The sequence below is a fragment of the Pristiophorus japonicus genome, chromosome 9 (assembly GCF_044704955.1).
Source record: "Pristiophorus japonicus isolate sPriJap1 chromosome 9, sPriJap1.hap1, whole genome shotgun sequence".
NCBI lineage: Eukaryota > Metazoa > Chordata > Chondrichthyes > Pristiophoridae > Pristiophorus > Pristiophorus japonicus.
This window is the reverse complement of record NC_091985.1, coordinates 155287585-155310699: the sequence shown is the minus strand read 5'-3', so window position 1 is coordinate 155310699 and position 23115 is coordinate 155287585. Positions and strand designations below refer to the sequence as shown.

The window sequence follows — 23115 nt, the reverse complement described above, 5'->3', positions numbered from 1 at the left end:
AGGAAATTACAGAGATAGGGAGGGACAAGGCTATGGAGGGATTTGAAAACAAGGATGAGAATTTTGAAATCGAGGTGTTGCTTAACCGGGAGTCAATGTAGGTCAGCGAGCACAGGGGTGATGGGTGAGCAGAACAAGTTAGGACACGGGCAGCCGAATTTTGGATCACCTCTAGTTTACATAGGGTAGAACGTGGGAGTCCAGCCAGGAGTGCATTGGAATAGTCAAGTCTAGAGGTAACAAAGGCATAGGTGAGGGCTTTAGCAGCAGATGAGCTGAGATAAGTGTGGAGACAGGCGATGTTAGAGGTGGAATAGGCAGTCTTAGTTATGCTGTGGATACAAGTACACAATACAAAGGAATAACACTAATCAATTTTTATCAAATAACATGAATCAGACTTATTTTTGTAACATTGGTTCTGCACTAACCCACTCCTGCCCTCCAACTGCAAAAACACTAGCACACCCATCCCACATTCAACACTTCTTGGGAGTTGAAGTTAAGGTCAAAAGTTTTTAAAATCAATATTAAGGCTAGAGGACTGCAAAACGTCGAGCAGAAAGATGAGGTACTGTTCCTCGAGCTTACGTTGAGCTTCATTGGAACAGTGTAAAGGTCAAAAACAGATGTCAAAATTGCAAGTGGGACCCACAACTGGAGTGTCAAGTAAAGCTTGGGGTCACACATGTAGGGGAGACCGCAGTGAGCGGCAAACGCTATATTAGTTTGGAGGAAATACATGCAAATTATTGTCTCACCCGCAAGAAGTATTTGGGGCCCTGGACAGTGCTGTGGGAGGTGAATGGGCAGGTACTGCATCTCCTGCCCTCAATTGGAAAGGTGCCAGGGGTAGACAACAAAGTAGTAGGGACGATCGTAGAATTAATTAAGGTGTCGTGGAGGCAACCGTCCCTTCAGAAAGCTGAGAGGAGGGAAGATGTGTTTGGTGGTGGGATCATGTTGGAGCTGGTGAAAATATCAGATGATCTTTCAAATCAGAGGCTGACAGGGTGGACGGTTAGGACAAGGGAGACCCAACCACGGATCTGGGAGCAGAAAGGTCAAAAGCACAGAAAACAGGGTGGACTCAGTCGCGGGTCTGTCTACCATGGCAGGGGAGAATTCTGAGCAAAAAGGAGGACATTGCAGAAGCTCTGCTATCAACAGAACGTGGAGAAACTGGGAGAAGTGAATGGAGTCCTCAACGGAAGCAAGATGGGAAGAACTATAAACTCGGTAGTTGTGCAAGTTGGTTGCCATAGCAACAACTTTATCTGGAGAACGCATAAGGCAATCATAGAAGATTCTTAGAATCATAGAACGGTTACAACACGGAAGGTGGCCATTCGGCCCATCGAGCCCGTGCCGGCTCACTGCAAGAGCTCTTCAGCTGGTCCCACTCCCCCCGCCCTTTCCCCATAGCCCTGCAAATTTCTCTCCTTCAGGTACTTAACCAACTCCCTTTTGAAAGCAGTGATTGAGTCTGCCTCCACCACTCTTTCAGGCCGTGCATTCCAGATCCTAACCACTCGCTGCGTAAAAACGTTTTTTCTTATGTCGCCTTTGGTTCTTCTGTCCATCACCTTAAATCTGGTTCTCGACCCTTCCGCCAATGGGAACAGTTTCACTCGATCTACTCTGTCCATATACGTCACCATTTTGAACACCTCTATCAAATCTCACCTCAATCTTCTCTGCTCTAAGGAGAACAACCCCAGCTTCTCCAGTCTACCCACGCAACTGAAGTCCCTCATTCTTGTAAATCTTTTCTGCACCCTCTCCAAGGCCTTCACTTCCTTCTTAAAGTGCGGTGCCCAGAATTGGACACAACACTCCAGTTGAGGCCAAACCAGTGTTTTCTACAGGTTCATCATAGTTTCCACACTTTTGTACTCGATACCTCTATTCATGAAGCCCAGGATCCAGTGAGCTTTGTTAACCGCTTTCTAAACCTGCCCTGCCACCTTCAATGATTTGTGCACATATAACCCCGGGTCTCTCTGTTCATGCACCCACTTTAGGATTGTACCCTTTAGTTTCTATTTCCTCTCCTCATTCTTTCTACCAATGTTAGCATAGTGGCTATTTTACTGGATCAGTAGTCTAATAATCTGGAGACATAAGTTCAAACCCCACCACAGCAGCTGGAGAATTTAAATTCAGTGAATTAAATAAAATCTGGAATTAAAAAAAGTAGTATCAGTAATGGTGATCATGAAACTACCGGATTGTCGTAAAAACCCATCTGGTTCACTCTCGTCCTTTAGGGAAGGAAATTTGCCGTCCTTACCCGGTCTAGCCTATATGACTCCAGACCCACAGCAATGTGCGTGACTCGAAACTGCCCTCCGAAATGGCCCAGCGAGCCACTCAGTTGTAAAAAAATACCACTACAAGAAACAAGAATAAAACCTGACGGACCACGCGGCATCGATCTCGGCACCAGCTTCGGACGCGATAACGGCACACCCAGCCCAGTCAACCTGCAAAGTCCTCCTCGCTAACATCTGGAGAGTTGTGCCAAAATTGAGAGAGCTGTCCCACAGACTAGTCAAGCAACAGCCTGTCATAGTCATACTCACAGAATCATACCTTACAGCCAATGTTCCAGACTCATCTATCACCACCCCTGGGTATGTCCTGTCCCATCAGTAGGGCAGACCCACCAGAAGTGGTGGCACAGTGGTATACAGTCAGGAGGCAGTGACCCTGGGAGTCCTCAGCATTGACTCCGGACCCCATGAAGTCAAACATGGGCAGAGAAACCTCCTACTGATTACCACCTACCGCCCTCCCTCAGCTGATGAATCTGTACTCCTCCATATTGAGCACCATTTGGAAGAACCAGAGAATAGCAAGGGCACAGAATGTACTCTGGGTGGGGGACTTCAATGCCCATCACCAAGAGTGGCTCAGTAGTGCCATGACTGACTGAGCTGGCCGAGTCCTGAAGGACATAGCTGCCAGGCTGGGCCTGCAGCGGGTGGTGAGAAAACCAACACGAGGGAAAAACCTAATCGACCTCACCAATCTACCTGTCGCAGATGCATCTGTCCATGACAATATTGGTAGGAGTGACCATGCAATTATTGTCTTCACACTGAGGACAGCCTCCATCATGTTGTGTGGCACTACCACTGTGCTAAATGGGATAGATTCAGAACAGATCTAGCAGCGCAAGATTGGGCATCCATTAGGCGCCGTGGGCCATCAGCAGCAGCAGAATTGTATTCCACCACAATCTGCAACCTCATGGCCCTACATATCCCTCACTCGACCATTACCATTAAGCCAGGGGACGAACCCTGGTTCAGTGAGGGTGTAGAAGAGCATGCCAGGAGCAGCACCAGGCGTACCTAAAAATGAGGTGCCAACCTGGGGAAGCTGCAACACAGGACTACATGCATGCTAAACAGCAGAAGCAGCATGCTTGACTGTTGTGCTGAAGACTTGTGTTCCAGAACTAGCCGCGCCACTAGCCAAGCTGTTCCAGTACAGATACAACACTGGCATCGACCCGACAATGTGGAAAGCTGCCCAGGCATGTACCGTCCACAAAAAACAGGACAAATCCAATCCGGCCAATTACCGCCCCATCAGTCTACGCTCAATCATCAGCAAAGTGATATCAAGCGACACTTACTCACCAATAACCTGCTCATTGATGCCCAGTTTGGGTTCCGCCAGGACCACTCGGCTCCAGACCTCTTTACAGCCTTGGTTCATGCATTGGATTCAGTTCCTTTGTCAGAGGTGAGGTGAGAGTGACTGCCCTCGACATCAAGGCAGCATTTGACTGAGTGTGGCTCCAAGGAGCCCAAGTAAAACTGAAGTCAATGGGAATCAGGGGGAAAACTCTCCACTGGATGGAGTCATACCTCGCACAAAGAAAAATAGTTGTGGTTGTTGGAGGCGAATCATCACAGCCCCAGGACATCGCCGCAGGAGTTCCTCAGGGCAGTGTTCTAAGTCTAACATCTTTAGCTGCTTCATCAATGACTTTCCCTCCACCATAAGGTCAGAAGTGGGGATGTTTACTGATAACTGCACAGTGTTCAGTGCCATTCGCAACTCCTCAGATAATGAAGCAGTCCATGCCCACATGCAGCAAGACCTGGACGACATTCAGGCTTGGGCTGATAAGCGGCAAGTATCATTCGCGCCACACAAGTGCCAGGCAATAACTATCTCCAACAAGCGAGAGTCTAACCACCGCCCCTTCACATTCAAGAGTATTAGCATCACTGAATATCCCACCATCAACATCCTGGGGGTCACCATTGATCAGAAGCTTAACTGGACTAGCCACAAATACTGTGGCTACACGAGCAGGTCAGAGACTGAGTATTCTGTGGCAAGTGTCTCACCCCCTGACTCCCCAAAGCCTTCCCACCATCTACAAGGCACAAATTAGGAGTGTGATGGAATACTCTCCACTTGCCTGGATAAGTGCAGCTCCAACAACACAAGAAGCTCGACACCATCCAGGACAAAGCAGCCCGCTTGATTGGCAGCCCATCCACCACCTTAAACATTCACTCCCTCCACCACCGGCGCAACGTGGCTGCAGTGTGTACTGTCGACACGATGCACTGCAGTAACTCGCTAAGGCTTCTTCGGCAGCACCTCCCAAACCCGCAACCTCTGCCACCTAGAAGGACAAGTACAGCAGGCACATGGGAACACCATCACCTGCACGCTCCCCTCCAAGTCACACACCATCCTTGGAAATTTTTGGCTGTTCCTTCATAGTTGCTAGATCAGCATACATAGTAAAAAGGAGAAAGTTAGGGACAGAAAAGTAGAATCTTTCAAAGTAACAGAGGGTGTCAGGAGAGTGACAGAGAGGAGTGACTGAACAAAAGGGGACAGATAAGAGTTGATATGAGGAAATAAGTTTGGTGGAACAAGAGCAGGCTGAAACAAAATCAACTATCAGGAGAGTCCACTTACGTCAGGGGGTGCCTGTCTGCATGCGTGCGTGTGTGTGTGTGTGTCTGCATGTGGTGGGGAGAAGTTCTCCTGAGGAGATGAGGTCAGTAACAGTCTGGAAAGTGATGGCTTGCTGTTCAGTAGTGGGGCCATGCTCCAGTGGGAGGTAGGAGCTGTCAGAGAGCTGCTGTCTAGCCTTGGCAAGGTAGAAGCCACACAACATACAAAACTGTTGTGCAGGAAAAGACAAGCTCATCCATCAGGTCTGCCCCCACCTCATGATGGGTGGAGCATCAGGACTAGATACTTCCTGTCCCTCACCTGCACCCTTCAGCAATGTAATCTCCTGGGAGAGAAAAAAAAAAGAGGTAAAAAAGCAGGCCCTTGCTGCCAGACAAAAACAGCACTCAACCCCCACCCTTTTTAACAGTTTTGATAATGATGTCGGGAATGGAGTTCTGCAAACTCGGAAGGAAATAGAATAGTGAAGGAGAGAAGTAAAGAAACCAACACCGCCAATATCAAAAGAAAGACTTGGATTTATATAGCGCCTGTCAAAGCGCTTTACAGCCGATGAAGTACTTTTGGAGCATGGTCACTGTTGTAATGTAGGAAACGCAGCAGCCAATTTGCATACAGCAAGCTCCCACAAACAGCAACGTGATAATGACCAGATAATCTGTTTTTTTTGGGTCGACAATTCTCAATAAAAAGATCCAGAGAGTGTATGAGGTCAGAGGACGGGCCCAGGTGGATCGGGGAGACAGACGATAGGAGAATGGGTCGGTTATGCGGGGGTGGGGGAGGGGGTAGGGTGTGAAGACTCCTGGCTGAAAAGGTCAGCACAGGGGACTTTTAAATTAAAAAATTACAATTTTAAAGTTTAAAAAAAAGTAAATAGCTTTTAATGAAGTATGTAACCATTTTATTCAATATATAGCTTCAGCATGTAGTCCTAAAAAATGGCATTCAACATTTCACTCATCCCATGACAAAACTATAGGCATGCAGGGTGACAGGTTCTACATCATTCACACCATTTTTTTAAAACCATTGTTTAAATGGCACAATATATAATAAGAACGTTACATAGCCATTGACTGAGACCACCCTTTCCATTAGGAATGTTCTCATTATCATGGAGCAGATTAATTGGGTGTTCACCCAATGTTCTACAATGGATTTGTCAGCCTCTCGACTTCAACTATCAACAGCACGATTATCCAGCAGTGTTAAGTTCATTCAAATTATCTTTGTCGCATTACTTCAGTGAATTCAGTGAGTGAATTCCATACTTAGGCTGTAACATGCATACCATAGAATAGAATCATAGAAATTTACAGCACGGAAGGAGCACCATTTCGGCCCATCGTGTCCGCACCAGCCGACAAAGAGCTATCCAATCTAATCCCACTTTCCAGCTCTCGGTCCGTAGCCCTGTAAATTACGGCACTTCAAGTGCCCATCCAAGTACTTTTTAAAATGTGGTGAGGGTTTCTGCCTCTATCACCCTTTCAGGCGGTGAGTTCTAGACCCCCACCACACTGGGTGAAAAAAGTTCTCAAATCCTTCTACCAATTACTTTAAATCTGTGCCCCCTGGTTATTGACCTCAGGATGTCCCAAAGCAAATAAAGCACTTTTGAAGTGTAGTCACTGTTGCAATGTAGGAAATGGGCAGCTAAGCTGTGCACAGCAAGCTCCCACAAAACAGCAGTGTGATAATGACCAGATAATCTGTTTTTGTTATGTTGACTGAGGAATAAATATTGGCCAGGACAACGGGGATAACTCCCCTGCTCGTCTTCAAAATGATGTCCTAGGATCCCCTTGAGGGGGCAGACGGGGCTTCGGTTTTAACATCTCATCTGAACGACGTCACCTGCGACAGTGCAGCTCTCCCTCAGCACTGACCCAAGCTCAAGTGTCTGGAGAGGGAATTGAACCTGCAATCCTCTGATTCAGATGGGAGAATGGCACCCACTGATCCGCAGCCAACACACAGTGTAAGTAATGCAATGTACAACTGCATTAAACACGCCAGCGATGCTCTATTTACAGTGGCAAAGAGGAGTTAAACATGTTTCACAGTGTGGTTCTCTCTTTCATCATCAGGATAGATTAGCACTCAGTTCTTACCCTGAAGTCGGAACAGTTGCAGTGAATGCAGCTTGTGGTCCAGTTTCAGTTTGTATCTTTTGAAAAGAACGGAGCAAATAACTGAACCAAGAGGTACTTTTTGTTTCCTTTTTACAAGTTCTGAACGGAGTGAATGAATGTTCAGAGCTCATGTTTAATGAATGAACCTCAAGTGCAGACATGCCCACGAATAATACTGCTGGCAGAAAGATCAATAGTTCTGCTACACATTATATTACACACTGTTGAACAAAGCAATATTCTTCACCTAGTTCACCTATGTGTCAGCTGTGGCTTAGTGGGTAGCACACTCACCTCTGAGCCAGAAGGTTGTGGGTTCAAGTCCTACTCCAGGGACTTGAGCACATAAATCTAGACCGACAGTGGGAGTGCCATCTTTTGGATGATACGTCTGCTCTCTCAAATGGATGTAAAAGATCCCATGGCACTATTTCGAAGAGGAGCAGGAGAGTTACCCCCGGTGTCCTGGTCAATATTTACCCCTCAATCAACATCACCAAAACAGATATTGACATTTGCTTTGCTACAACCATATGAAAGACTAAAACAGATTATTTGGTCATTGTCACATTATTTATTGTGGAATCTTGCTGTGCGCAAATTGGCTGCCTCGTTTCCTATATTATAACAGTTACAACAGTGACTACACTGCAAAAGCACTTTGGCTCTAAAGCATTTTGGGATGTTCTGACATGAAAGGCACTATATAAATGCAAGTCTGTCTTTCTTTCCTTTGTTGAACTGCATGAAGATACCTGATTTACTCCAATTTTAGAGGAAGTATTTGCTGATCTTAGGAGTGCTGTGCCATAAGAGAAACATCAAGAGCCCTGCCCAGTGTCTGGTTTCTACATTTGGTTCCAACTCTTATGCTTCCATTTAGCATTTAAAATCAAAGCACAGATCTGTTCTGACACACACCCACAGACTGGTTCGATTCCAAGTAAACAGCGGGGAACTGGGCACATCGAGTACTGATGCCCGAGCCGGCTTATTCTGGCTCTTGAACTTTGAAAGATTGGCCTTGCTTGATGGATATCGGAGGACAGGATGTGAGAGAAAGTGAAGCACAAGATGTCAGTGTCGACCATGGGCACAGGATGTGGGGAGGGAGGAGAACAATGTTGCTTCCCTGGGTTTTATCAATGCAAATGAACACAAAGAAGAGGGACTTAGAATCATGCAGCACAGGAGCCGGCTATTCGGCCCATTTTGCCTGTACCGGCTCTCTGAAAGGAATTCAAATTAGTCCCAGTACCCCGCTCTTTCCCGATAGCCCTGCAAATATTTCCGTTTTAAGTATCTATCCAATTCCCTTTTAAAAGTTACTATTCGGCTTCCGCCACTCTTTTAGGCAGTGTGTTCGAGATTATAACAACTGGCTGCATAATAAAAATTCTCATCTCCCGCACCACCCCCCCCCCCCCCACAAATGTTAAATATGTGTCCTATGGTTACTGATTCCCTCCAGACAGCGACAACAGTATAATCCCTATTTACTCTGTCAAAACCCTTTGCTGTCAAAAAAAAACCTGGTCTATTAAAAATGACAAAACCTGTTAAATATGTCGTTCTGAGCTCACGGGGCGTAATGATCTGAAATTAGTAACACAGGAAGCACCAAAGCTGAACTGCTTGGAAATAATAGTGCAGCGTATTAGCATTGAGCACACAACACTAACAACACAGTACAAGCAGAAAGGAATGAGTGCTGGCTTCCACCCAGACACTTCACTTGGGTCAGCGCACAGGGTTTGATGCGGGCTCTCTCCAAAAATCCTCATGCAACTTTCTGCCCCCATAAACACGCTAGTTATAAAAAGAAACAAGTATATTTCCCTTAGCAGAGGGGTCAACAACCAGGGGTCATAGATTTAAAGTAATTGGTAGGGGGGAGTTGAGGGGAGATTTCTTCACCCAGAGGGTGGTGAGGGTCTGGAACTCACTGCCTGAAAGGGTGGTAGAGGCAGAAACCCTCACCACATTTTAAAAGTACTGGATGTGCACTTGAAGTGCCGTAACCTACAGGGCTACGGACCAAGAGCTGGAAAGTGGGATTAGGCTGAATAGCTCTTATTGGCCGGCACGGACACAATGGAGCGAAATGGCCTCCTTCCGTGCTGTAAATTTCTATGATTCTAACTGTTTGGATTCCTCGCCCTCCCTGGTGACCAAAACAGTGCGCCTTCAAAGCGTCCAATTCAAACCTTAACCTGACTTTCCTTTTTCAGAGGCCGACTGACCATCTGTGCAATTCCAACAGCTTATTTCATTATTTCAGCTCTCAGGTTTGTGTTGCTGCTCTCTCCCTCACTGAATAACTGCTCAGGACTTATTATGTCTTCAAAGACAGACCACAATTGTTGTGAATTGGTAGTAATGAAGGCTTTGATAAACAAGATTTTAATTAAAAGAAAACTGACAAGCAGGAAATTGTTATGTAGAGTAGACTCTCTCAGGAGTGTCTTATACTAGCTAAGAAACCATTATATAAAAGAGGTCAAATATTTGTAATACACATTTTAGCGTATTATATAATCAGCATTACAAGCCTTCAGTACAAGCAGGCATCGCATCAGCACATTGTTATTGATCTTACAAAGGTTTCAGATGACACTCCTTAACCACAAGACTGAAACTGGAGAGGTTTACGACCTCCTAAAGCTTGAGGCCATTAACATTCACAAACATCACCGAAGTTTTGTGTCCGGTGTCAGGAAGAGGGAAGGTTTATAAAGAGGATCCCTCCAAACCGAAATCTGTAGTATCTGCACTGAAAACATTCCTGTGTATTGTACTAGAAATATAGATAGCACCTGCCCCGATTTAAACTCCCATTCAAGGCAATGTATAAAGTGAAAGATTCATACAATTGAGAGAAGTCAGGGCAGGTAAAGAGAGTGTAAATGAGCTAAATACATTTGCAGATAGATAGCAAAATCAACCAATTATATTAGACAATGTAAACTGATTCAGCGTAAGCGCAAACCACAACTCACTTCATCCAATGTCCCACAAAACTTAAGACAAAATACTCCTCTGCACTGGGTAGATTCAGATATCTGTTACTGTACTGGTCACATTAGTGATACATTTACTCCATCACCATCACAGGCAGTCCCTCGAAATCGGTGAAGGGAGCAACTCACCAAGGCACATTCCAATGCTGTCATTACTGGTGGCACCAACACTTTTGTTCAAAGTGAGCTGGTCGAGGGCGGCAAAAAGACAGACTTGCATCTATACAGCGCCTTTCACGTCCATTGGATGTCTCAAGGCACTTTACAGCCAATGAAGTACTTTTTTTGAAGTACAGTCACTGTTGTAATGTAGGAAACAGGGCAGCCAATTTACGCACAGCAAACTCCCACAAACAGCAATGTGATAATGACCCTGATAATCTGTTTTTGTTATGTTGATTGAGGGATAAATATTGGCCAGGACCCCAGGGATAACTCCCCTGCCCCTCTTCGAAATAGCGGCAAGGGATTTTTTACAGCCACCTGAGCGAGCAGACGGGGCCTCGGTTTTGCGCCTCATCCGAAAGACGGCACCTCCGACAGTGCAGCACCCCCTCAGCACTGCACTGGGAGTGTCCGCCTAGATTTTTGTGCTCAAGTACCTGGAGTGTAACTTGAACCCACAACCTTCTGACTCAGAGGCAAGGGTGCTACCCACTGAGCCACTGACACCCACTACATGATAGGAAAAAGAGGGTGCAAATGTCTGAAATCAAAAAGCAACCAAGCAGAGAAAAGGTATCATCAAAGTAAAAAGCTGGAGAGAGAGAGATAAATTAGAAAATGAATATAGAATATTAAATTAAAAATGAGGATAATAGAACAAACCGCACAGCAGGGGCCTGGGAAAATTACTGGGGAAGATGTCATTTGTTTGATGATAGCAGTCTGGCCCAGTTAGCCTCAGCTCTTTGCCAGCTGAGCTGACAATTAGGTTACAGAAGCAGATTCAATTATCATGGGGTCAATTTGTTGAAGGAAGAATGAGAGTGCAGTTCACAACACCAATGCAGTATGTTTTTTGCAAGCGCAAGAAAGGTCAGGTAAAGCACGGCTCTTGCTGAGGCGTCAACATACGACACAAAGCCCTGAAGCTTTAGATTTTAACAAAGATGCCCCTCAGCAGATTGAAGGAATGAAGGATACATGGAGATCTAGAAAAGAAAAATGGCAGATTTCCACGAAGTTTCTTTCATATACACGAGTGGCAGTAATCAGTAACACAAGACTTGAGCATCAAGCTGCCGCATTCACAAGATGCAGAAATATCATATTCACAAGGTAAATGTTGCATCTTGCACACACACACACACAATCACGAGTGTCATCTGTGCTTTAAGCTTTGCCACATTGCTGAGTACTGGGGAACCAAAGAAGTCATCCCAATTAAACCCTGATCACAGATTGCTGTCTGAAGGATCTGCAATTACATCTACCAAAAAATGCACTATAGCGAGCAAGGCTTCAGAACTGACAGAACTTATCACCGGAGGGAGCTACCCGCGAGAGAAGCCACTTGATTCCCCTATAAAATAGAATTTTTCAGCAGATTAAGGAATGGTGGGGAGGGAGAGGCTCCAGACTTCCCCTGCCGCTCCCCCCCGCCCAATGATTCCTTTCTTCCTTCACCTCACATCAAGAATGGCTTCCGAGAAATCAATTTACAGCACAGCAAGAGGCCATTCAGCCAATCATGGATGGGCCGGCTCGTTGAAAGAGCTATAGAGAGTCCCACTCGCCTGCTTTTTCCCCATAGCTCTGCAAGTTATTTTTTGCTTTGAAGCATATATCCAATTCCCTTTTGAAAGTTACCAGGTTTGTTTCGTACAATTATGCTTCTATGAAGCGTCTTGGGATGTGTTACTACGTTAAAGGCGTTATATAAATGCAGGTTGTTGTCTTGAATCTGCTTCCACCACTCTTTCAGGCAACACAGTCCAGATCAGCATAACTTGCTGAGTAAAAAATAATTCTCATCATCTCCCCGCTGCTTCTCTTCTTGCCTAATCCTAAAGTCGTCACCATCATAGGTAGTCCCTCGGAATCCAGGAAGACTTGCTTCCACTCCTGAAGTGAGGTCTCTGGTGGCTAAACAGTCCAATACGGGAACCACAGTCCCCGTCACACGTGGGACAGACCGTCGTTGAGGGAAAGGGTGGGTGGAACAGGTTTGACGCACGCTCTTTCCACTGCCTGCGCTTGATTTCTGCATGCTCTCGGAGACTCGAAGTGCTCAGCGCCCTCCCGGATGCACTTCCTCCACTTAGGGTGGTCTTGGGTCGTGTAAAGTAGAGGTGGCAACCCTCACAGTTTGACACAACTGACCGAATTTTCTTTGCCTGGAAAAAAAGTAACTGTCTGCAACTCCATCGCTTGCCAAGAACCTAATCATTAGGAATATCGAGTTAGGTCACATCTGGAGTACCGCGTGCAGTTCCAGTCACCACATTACAGGAAAGAGGGTACAGAGGAGATTTAAGAGGATGTTGCGTGGACTGGAGAATTTTAGCTATGAGGAAAGATTGGATAGTCTGGGTTGTTTTCTTTGGAAGAGAGGAGGCTGAGGGGAGACCTTATTGAGGTGTATAAAATTATGAGGGGCCTAGATAAAGTGGATAGGAAGGCCCTATTTCCCTTAGCAGAGGGGTCAACAACCAGGGGGCAGAGATTTAAAGTAATTGGTAGGAGTTTTAGAGGGGATTTGAGGGGAAATTTGTTCACCCAGAGAGTGGTGGGGGTCTGCAAGGGTGGTCGAGGCAGAAACCCTCACCACATTTAAAAGGTGCTTGGATGGGCACTTGAAGTGCCGTAATCTACAGGGTTACTGACCTAGAGCTGGTAATTGGGATTAGGCTGAATAACCTTTTGATGGCCAGCGCAAATACGATGGTAAATACTGCAAGGAATCTAATATGGCGAGAGTGATCTCCTGGGCCATTTTCGATCGCCTGGATAGGTCGGAGAGAGGAATTTTCCCAGATTGTTTCCCCCCCCGCCCCCCCCACTTGGGCTGGGGTTTTCATCTGTTTTTTTTGCGTCTCCCAGGAGATCATATGACTCCGGGTGGGGTGGAGTGTAGAATGCTGCGATACATGGGGTATCGCGGTTGTGTGGGGCGGACTGGTTGGGCCGGATGCGCTTTACCTGTCCGCCATTGTGCATTGACTTTATACGGAACCTTCAGGGCTGCTGACTGAGGGCAGTGTAGCTTTTTGTCTGCCGGTGCGGATTCAATGGGCCAAGATGGCCTCCTTCTGTGATGTAAATTTCTATGTTTCCCTCTGTGCAGCACAGCAGAACTCTGCACTAATGATCTAGAAAAGCAAGCTGGGCACACGTCTCCTCCTCCAGCATTCAAATACAAATACTACAGCCAAGGTACACGAGAGAGATTTTAAAATGATCCCAAATGCGAAGGAAATTAGACACACCTAAGCCGCAAATATGCAGTCTCCAGAGAATACAACCGTTACACCAGCAAAGACATGCCGATCCAGGCTGACTTGAACAACCTACCACCAACCCGTCTCAAACCTAGAAGGCCATTTTGGTCCGTCGCTGAAGCCCTTCAGCGATCTCCCCTCAGCCTTGATGACCGATGGCAAAATGCTTGGAAGAACTGCGACATACAGAATGGATTCCTTATAGGAGGACCCCACAGCACAACCTGAAGGATCAAACCTTCCCCGCAAACAGTGGACAACCATCAACCGCCTCAGAAACGGTCATGGTGGATGCTGCCACCTTCTCCATAGGTGGAAGATTAAAGCATCCCCATCATGCGACTGTGAAGCTCCTAATCAGACCCTGGAGCACATCACTGAACACTGCCCTCAGAGGAAATTCACAGGCAGCCTACAAGATATCCACACTGTTACACCGGAAGCTTAGGCCTTACATATTGACGTTTGATTTGCTTTGCTACTACCATGCAAAAGAAGTACTAGTAATTCATTATGTGTTAACAATAAAATGTAGGTAGAGCTGTCATGGGAGGCAAGATTAAAAAAAAATCTTAAATGCATTTTGGTGTTTAAAAAGTAAATATTGATCACTACTATATCGAGTCCATCTCTCTGACAGCCATGACAGCAAATGATTGCATGTTCCTTCAAATATTAAACAACCTCATGCAACTTCTTCACACAAACTGTAAATCATATTAAAGGACAATTTTACTGTGAATATTAAGTCTCACAATGTTAATTTTCTAAGTATCAAACCCAAGAAAGTCTTCCATTACATTGCTTATAATCCAAACTATAACAAACGGTACACGGGATCATCACCACCTGCAAGTTCCTCTCCCAGTCACAAACCATTCTGACTTGGAAGTATATCGCCATTCCTTCATCGTCGTTGGGTCAAAATCCTGGAACTCCCTCCCTAACAGCACTGCGGGAGTACCTTCACCATACAGACTGCAGCGGTTCAAGGCGGCGGCTCACCACCACCTTCTCAAGGGCAATTCGGGATGGGCAATAAATGCCAGCTTTGCCAGTGATGCCCACGTCCCGAAAGTGAATAATTTTGTTTTCAAATGAGACCAAAATGAGTGCACACCAACAGATAAGCAGACAGTACCATGATCTACATTTCTCCATCCCCCAAAATTACTAATGCAGCAAGATCATAAAGAAACCAGTTACTCAGAATACTGCAAACATCACACCAACCTACAATATTCAACCGAATTACATTTTTGACATTTTTGTTATAGGGCAGAAAACTCTTGAAAGCTGTAATGGACAGCCAGCACTTGATGTTAAGCTGCCCAGATAGTAAATCTGATGGGGTACGTTTTCTCCTGTTTGAGCTCGCAGCGTCCTGTAATAATCGTACAGCACAAGAGGCGACCACCTGCATGCGGGAAGCCCAAAACCGGGATTTCAGGGCCAATATTGCTGCATTTGCACAGGTCCAACCCCCTTTGCATCACTGGCGAGTCTGAGCGAATTACATCCTTGGCACGATACACCATAAAACAGAATCCTTAAACATAAACAGAACATTCTGGAAAGGTGCAGGCTATTGGTCCGAAAGAATAAGGCTCACATTTGGGGTAGGACCACCCACCACGATCCATCGGGCAGCGCCACGCCCAAAATCTTAACCTTTGCCCTTCAACTACTGATTGGCCAACTTTCTGTTTCCAACTCTTGGCTTTGATCCCAGGTTTCAAGCAGTCGGAACTTCTCTTCGTACTTTGAGACCATTATTTTTTTTTTTAAAAAGCTAAATAAACCATTTACCTAACAAACAGTGTGCAGCTATGAGTTAATACATCGTCTGTTCATTTCTGGACTTGGGGGTTACAATGCAACCAAGGTAAAATGCATTGCAATCTCTCCTCTCTCTCTCTCTCTCTCTCTCTCTGAAGGCTGTTGATACTCCATGTACATCTGGCTTCAATCCAATTCCCAGTGATCACACGGGCTCCAACATTAACCTGCTGCTCAATGTGACGGCATTCAGAAAATCTTCCAACAGCAATCGTTCAGGAAGTAAGTCAGGAGAAGGAGAGCACCTGCGTGTTCCAGTTGTAGTGCTTCCTGGTTACTGGAGAGTGCAAAGTGGACAAATGTTCCACACCCTCTTTCTCCCCATGATAACCACGTAGCAATTCCTGGCTGCTCAGGTTTCAGGATAGCTGTCCCCATACACCACTGAAAGGCCTGCTCTTCAGTCTTGCTTTGACCAGACCATTGTCGTACTGAGGACTTCGGTTCATACACTCTCCTGAGCGTTCGTCAAGTTGCCACTGTGGACACCACGGTGAGCAGTGCACGTAGAATGAGAATTAAAGACGCTCCACAGTCGTATTGCCTCCCCGAGATAAAGAGATCAAACTGGAGCCAGCATGTTCACCTGGCTCTGCACACCGTGTCACCAGTTGCTCAGATTCCAGAAACGTTTGTCGAAGATCTAAAGCCTTCAGCTCAGAACAGAAGGACCATTTTAATGTAGCTGCACGGTTTTACAAAGTCGGCCTCAATTACTTTCGCCTAAATTTTGAAAAGGTTTATTTAAATACAATTAACTACTCTACTTGTCAACCATAAACTAGTCCTCCCCTTCGCCTAGTATAAAACAGAGAACACTCAATATGAAAATGATAGCATAATGATAATTTTCCAGTGCATAAAAGTGTAAAACAGATCTTACATTGTGTACCATTTTGCGGAGTGTGAGCAAGCGGGGGGCGAGCCCAGGGGTGTTAGGCGGGGGAGGGGAGAGGGAGGGGGGCGGGGGGGGGGATGAGCTTTGTGGGAGGGGGGGTGTGAGCGGGGGTATTACATGAATAGTTAAGCTATGGGTACGTACATCACAGGGAACCAACAGCAAACACTAAAACTTGTTTGTGACCCAACTCTTTTACACTCATCAATTCGTGTGTTTACCAATTCCAAAGCCCGGCAAAGGTAACCTTAGTTGAGAGGAGAACCAAGATTTCAATTAACCGGATCCTGTTAAAAAATATTTTAGTTCCTGAAATGTGGCCATCACTGGCAAGGCCAGCATTTATTGCCCATCCCTAATTGCCCTCGAGAGGATGGAAGTGAGCTGCCTTCTTATACCACTGCAGTCCATGTGGTATAAAATCACAGCAATTTACAGCATGGAAGGAGGCCATTTCAGCCCATCATGTCCGTGCCGGCCGACAAAGAGCTATCCAGCCTAATCCCACTTTCCAGCTCTTGGTCTGTAGCCCTGTAGATTACGGCACTTTAAGTGCACATCCAAGTACTTTTTAAAATGTGGTGAGGGTGCCTGCCTCTACCACTCTTTCAGGCAGTGAGTTCCAGACCTCCACCACCCTCTGGGTGAAGAAAGTTCCCCTCATATCTCCTCCATGCCTCCCCCAGTTACTTTAAATCTATGCCCCCTGGTTGTTGACCCTTCTGGCAAGGGAACCAGTCCTTCCTATTCACTCTATCCAAGCCCTTCATAATTTTACATATCTCAATCAGGTCTCCCTTTAGCCTCCTCTGATCTAAAGAAAACAGACCCAGCATCTTCAATCGTTCCTCAGCCAAAATTCTCCAGTCCAGGCAACATTCTTGTCAATCTCCTCTGCACCCTTTCCAGTGCAATCACATCTTTCCTATAATGTGGTGACCAGAACTGCACACAGTACTCCAGCTGTGGCCTAAACAGTGTTTTATACAGTTCAAGCATAACGTCCTTGCTCTTGTATTCCATGTCTTGACTAATAAAGGCAAGTATTCTATATGGCTTTTTAACCACCTTATCTACCTGGCCTGCTACCTTCAAGGATCCGTGGACCTGCACTCCAAGGTCCCTTTGTTCCTCTACACTTTTCAGTGTCGTACCATTTAATGTGTATTCCCTTGTTAGATCTCCCCAAATGTATTCTCATTTATCCAGATTGATTTCCATTTGCCTCTGTCTGCCCACCTGACCAGTACATTGATATCTTCCTGCAGTCCGCAGCTTTCTTCTTCATTATAATCACACAGCTGATTTTGGTGTCATCTGCAAGCTTCTTAATCATACCCCCAATATTTAAGTCCAAGTCATTGATATATACTACAAAAAGCAAGGGACCCAGCACTGAGCCCTGCGGAGCCCCACTGGAAACAACCTTTCAGTCACAAAAACACCCATCAACCATTACCCCTTTGCTTCCTGCCTCTGAGCCAATTTTGGATCCAACTTGCCACTTTGCCCTGGATCCCATGGGCTTTTACTTTTGTGACCAATCTGCCGTGTGGGACCTTATCAAAAGCCTTGCTAAAATCTATATACACATCATACGCACTGCCCTCATCGACCTTCCTCGAAAAATTCAATCAAGTTAGTCAGACACGACCTTTCGGTGACAAATCCATGCTATTGTCCTTGATTAATCCATGTCTTTCCAAATGAAGATTTATCCTGTGCCTCAGGATTTTTTCCTATAATTTCCCCACTGAGTTTAGGCTGACTGGCCTGTAATTACTCGGTCTATCCCTTTCTCCCTTTTAAACAAAGACACTACATTTGCAGTCCTTCAGTCCTCTGGCACCACACCTGCAACCAGAGAGGATTGGAAAATGGTTAGTCTCTTTTGCTTTTCTTAACAGCCTGGGATACATTTCATCCGGGCCTGGGGATTTATCCACTTTCAAAGCTGCTAAGCGCCCCTTAATACTTACTTTCTCATTATGTTTATCTCATCGAATACTTCACACTCATCCTCCCTCATTGCAAAGTCTGCATCGCCCTTCTCTTGTGAAAACGGATGTGTACAAATGTGATTTTTTTTTTCCCTCACCAGCCTTTCTTAGTCTGAACAAATGAGACGGCCATGTGTGGTGAAGGTACTCCCACAGTGCTGACTTTATTGTAGCAGTTAAGAGTTAACCACATTGCTGTGGGTCTGGAATCTCATATAGGCCAGACAGGGTTGGTCTGGCAGATTTCCATCCCTAAAGGACATTAGTGAACCAGTTGGATTTTTCCTACAATCCGGTAGTTTCATGGTTATGATTACTGACACTAGCTTTTTAATTCTAGATTCATTTAATTGCCTGAATTTAAATTGCCCAGCTGCCATGGTGAGAATTGAACTCGGGTCTCTGGATCATTAGTCCATGCCTCGAGATTATTAGTTGAGCAACATAACCACTATGCTTCCGTAGCCCCCTAAATCATCTGTCAGCTGCATGGATGATATTTGAAATGAGTTTGTGTAGGCTCAATCTAAATTCTCGTGGGCAAAGAACTATAGCAAACACTGTTCACAATTCTGCACAAATTGGCTGTCTGATTTGTTCAGACTATAAGAAAGACTGGTGTGGGAAGTGGAGAAATAAATTTTAAAAATCACATTTGTACAGTCTGGTATGCCTTCATTTAAAGATGAGAATTAAGGAACATTAGTGAAACAGAGTTGGATGGAATTTACTCTGCATTTGACCACATTATACTGTGTAACAAAAAAAAAGGGAAAAATGTGTTCTCCCCTAGTACCGATGCCCCTTATCTTGCAGCTACAAAATAAAAATCAAACATTAAAAAAAGATTGAATGCTAACATCGGAGTTACCACTCTATAGTTGAAACAGGAAAAATTTAAAATCTTAATTCAATTGCTGTGTCAAACTTGGCTCAGTGATAGAACTCTCGTTTGAGTCAGATCACGTCCCACTCCAGATACTTAAGCACATAATCTAAGTGCAGTGTCATAGGGCTCTATTTCCCCCAGTGATTTGTGCCGTTTTTTGGGGGGCAGGCTGCTCTTTTTGGTCTAAGTTGGAAAAAAACAGTTTTCCCAATCAATTTGCACCAGTGTAACTCGGTTAGTTACGAATTTTTTAAGTCAGTTTTTTTTTCAGCCAAAGGGGGCGTAACCAGCCACCTACGCCAATTCTGGCCATTTAGGGAAGTTTGGCCAGCTGAGAGTTAGTCCAGTTCTGCTTAGGGCAGTGTATGTGGCCTCTCCAGAAAATCCTTTCCTAGAGTTAAGGAAATTTCCGCAACAGATGCGCAGATACAGTGAAAGAATTGAAAAACACATAGCAGCAACTTAGGTTGGAGGTAAGTTGCTGCTATGTGTTTTTCAATTCTTTTAATGTGCTGGGAGCTGGCTGTATGCTTCACTTTGCAGCCTCAGCTCACATTGTGTCCCTGGTTACCATGGCAGCCCGATCTTTTTGGCGCAGATCAAGGCTCCATCCCCAAAACTAAAGGTCAGGTTAGGGCACGCCAAAATGAACAAATCCAATGGGGAAACTTAGAACATTTTTTGGGAGGATACGTGGGCCCCAAAAAAAAAAAATCGGGCGTAACTCTTCAAGTACGCCAAAAAGGTGCTTTGAGGAAAATTGAGCCCTATAGTAGCAGTCAAAGTGATTCCTGTAGCTGACACTCTACTGATCAATTCCAAAGAGATTATAGGTCGAGCGTCCAAAATCCGGAAACCTCGGGACCAAGGCCGTTCCGGATATTTCCGGATTTGGGAACGTCTTGGCTAGGGCCGAGGTAGGTGGCGTCGGGCAGCCGAGGTAAGGGGGGAAGGGAGGTGGGAGGGGAGAAGTCGGGCTGCCGAGGTAAGGGAGAGGGAGGAGGGAGGAGGGAGGGGAGAAGTCAGGCTGCCGAGGCGGGAAGAGACCGAACATTTTCCGGTTTCTGGATCGGCCCAGTGTCCGGAACATTCCGAATTTTGGAACTCCGGATTTCGGACGCTCAACCTGTATTTGTAATTTCATGGATCTTCTCATTCCAAACTAACACACCAGGCGTTCCCAGTAAAACACTGAAGCTACATACCATCATGTTTTATTGAAACTCTAGTGACAGAAATGGGTATTTATCAGCATGTAGATTTAACATAACGTAAGAAATAGGAGCAGGCCATATGGCCCCATTCAATAAGATCATGGCTGATCATCGACCTCAACTCAACTTTCCCACCCACAAAATCTATCGATCTCAGCCTTGAATATATTCAGAGACTCAGCATCCACAGCCCTCTGGGGCAGAGAATTCCAAAGATTCACAACCCACTGAGTGAAGAAATTCCTCCTCATCTCGGTCTTAAAAGGTCTTCCCCTTATCCTGAGACTGTGACCCCAGTTCTAGACTCTCCAGCCAAGGGAAACAACTTCTCAGCATCTACACTGTCAATCCCCTTCAGAATCTTGTATGTTTCAATGAGATCACCCCTCATTCTTCTAAACTCCAGAGAGTATAGGCCCCATTCTACACAATCCCTCATCAGAAGACATCCTGTAACAACTTAACCTGTATTCTCATTTTTCTTTGGCAGGGGACATAGGGGTAGAGAAGTGGCTGCACTCATCCAGGTGAGATGTTATTTTGGGAGGAAGAACTTTCCGATTGGCATCCCCAGTGGCAGTATTAAGTACTCTCAGGGCAGTGTTCGCGTGCATCAAAAGAAGAGTGAAGCTCCCTCGGCTCCGCTAATCTTCTTTAACGAATGGAAGAATGTTTATTTATATAGCACCTTATCAAGTCCTCAAAGACACCCCAAAGCTCTTTACATCAAATAAATTATGTCTGAAGTGCAGTCGTTGTTGTTACAGAAGCAAACACAGCAGCCATTTTGCACACATGGGATTGGGAAAATGAGATAAACTACCAGATTTGGTTGTGTTGGGTTGAGGGAAAGATGTTGGCCAGGACATTGGGAGAACTACCTGCGCTTCTTCAAACAGTGCCACAGGATCTTTTCCATCCACTCAAAGAAAGACTTGCGTTTATATAGCGCCTTTCACGACCACCTGATGTCTCAAAGCGCTTTACAGCCAATGCAGTACTTTTGGAGTGTAGTCACTGTTGTAATGTGGGAAATGCGACAACCAATGTGCACACAGCAAGCTCCCACAAACAGCAATGTGATAATGACCAGATAATCTGTTTTTATGTTATGTCAATTGAGGGATAAATATTGGCCAGGACACCGGGGATAACTCCCCTGCTCTTCTTCAAAATAGTTATCCCCGGTGTCCTGGCCAATATTTATCTCTCAATCAACATAACAGACACACAGATTAGCTGGTCATCATCACATTGCTGTTGGTGGGAGTTTGCTTGTGCGCAAGTTAGCTGCGTTTCCCACAATACAACATTGACACTTCAAAAGTACTTAATTGGCTGTAAAGCGCTTTGAGACGTCATGTGGTCAAGAAAGACACTATATAAATGCAAGTCTTCCTTTATTTACATTCATATGGGAATTTCTTCTTAGGCAGTCCCTCAGAGTCAAGGATGACTGGCTTCCACACTAAAAATGAGTTCTCAGGTGATTGAAGAGTCCAATGTGGGACTCACAATCTGTCACAGGTGGGGCAGAGGGTGGTTGAAGGAACAGGTGCCTGGGGTTGCTTCGGTTGCCGCACGCTCCTTCCGCTGTCTATGCTTGACTTTAACTTGCTCTCGGCGATGAAACTCGAGGTGCTCAGCGCCCTCCCGGATGCTCTTCCTCCATTTTGGGCCAGGGATTCCTAGGTGTCGGTGGGAAGGAACATTTACACAAATCATGTGACAGGAGGGATGCACGATGAACTAATAAACATTACTCAATCATTCCATACCTATGTGGAATTTAAGACCAGAAACAGAATTTGGACCAGAAAAACTTTAGCATGAATATGGTCAATTATGAAATCTCCTCCCTCCAACCTTATCTCCTAACTCATGCCAGTCCATAAAACATCAAATTATAAAAATTGGTAAAGATGGGAATCTAATCGTTACAACTTAATAGTAACTCTTCGAGTAACACATTCTTTCAGATATAAATGGTTCTATTTATAAGAACACGTAGAATTAACCCTCCTCCCTCTAAGACTACGAGACACTGCAATAAAGAATGCAAAGACTCTTGGCTTGCAGAGTTCCTTTCCATAAACTGACCCCAATTTGCTGTTATTCATTGTGGGAAAATGGTCCCGTCCTAACTGAAGATCTGATCCCTCACATAATGAGGGTTAAGAAATCATTATCATTCTCAGTACATTAAAGTTTGCTCCACTGAGATTCAGCAACACCAATGATGACGTGTACAGGAAAACCACAAAAACCATTATAGTATCCTCAAGGGCACGAGAAAGGAAGTGGCTTCTCCGAGTGAAACACATCACCTGCTTCACCAGATCACACTCAAAAATATGGCAACAAAGGGACACCACACGGGCTTGTATGTCAGAGAAAATGTTTATGAACTAAAACCTATGCTGTTTACGTCAATAAAGCACACACACCCAGAGAAACCCAAAAGGTACACATGAAACCAGACTGACAAAACTACTGCTGAAACAATTACAGTTCCACAAATACCTTTTGAAATCATCGCTCTTACAAACATCATTTTTCTCTTAACAAAATACTATAAACCCAGGTTTCTACCAGCTAGTTAGGGTTGCCAATCCTTCAGAATTGTCTTGGAGTATCGTCGAATTGAATACTAACCTCCAGGACACTATTGCAAGCAAACTGGGAGAAAAATCATACTGCGATTAACAAGAGTCTTTT

At 45.2% G+C, this 23115-nt stretch overlaps 1 protein-coding gene across 5 annotated transcripts in view; it reads right to left on the bottom strand.

Moving 5' to 3' along the window:
* The window catches only part of myo6a (myosin VIa), a 265925-nt gene that overhangs the window by 198820 nt on the left and 43990 nt on the right, over nucleotides 1-23115 (bottom strand). For 3 of the 5 annotated variants that reach the window (XM_070889986.1, XM_070889990.1, XM_070889991.1), the window contains exon 1: nucleotides 21913-21998. The exons of 1 other annotated variant lie outside the window; for it this stretch is intronic. The gene's annotated coding sequence lies outside the window, so the exon portion shown is untranslated. Of the gene's footprint in view, nucleotides 1-15366; nucleotides 15459-21912; nucleotides 21999-23115 lie in introns of those variants that run through there. One more of the 5 variants, XM_070889989.1, reaches the window with a different exon arrangement.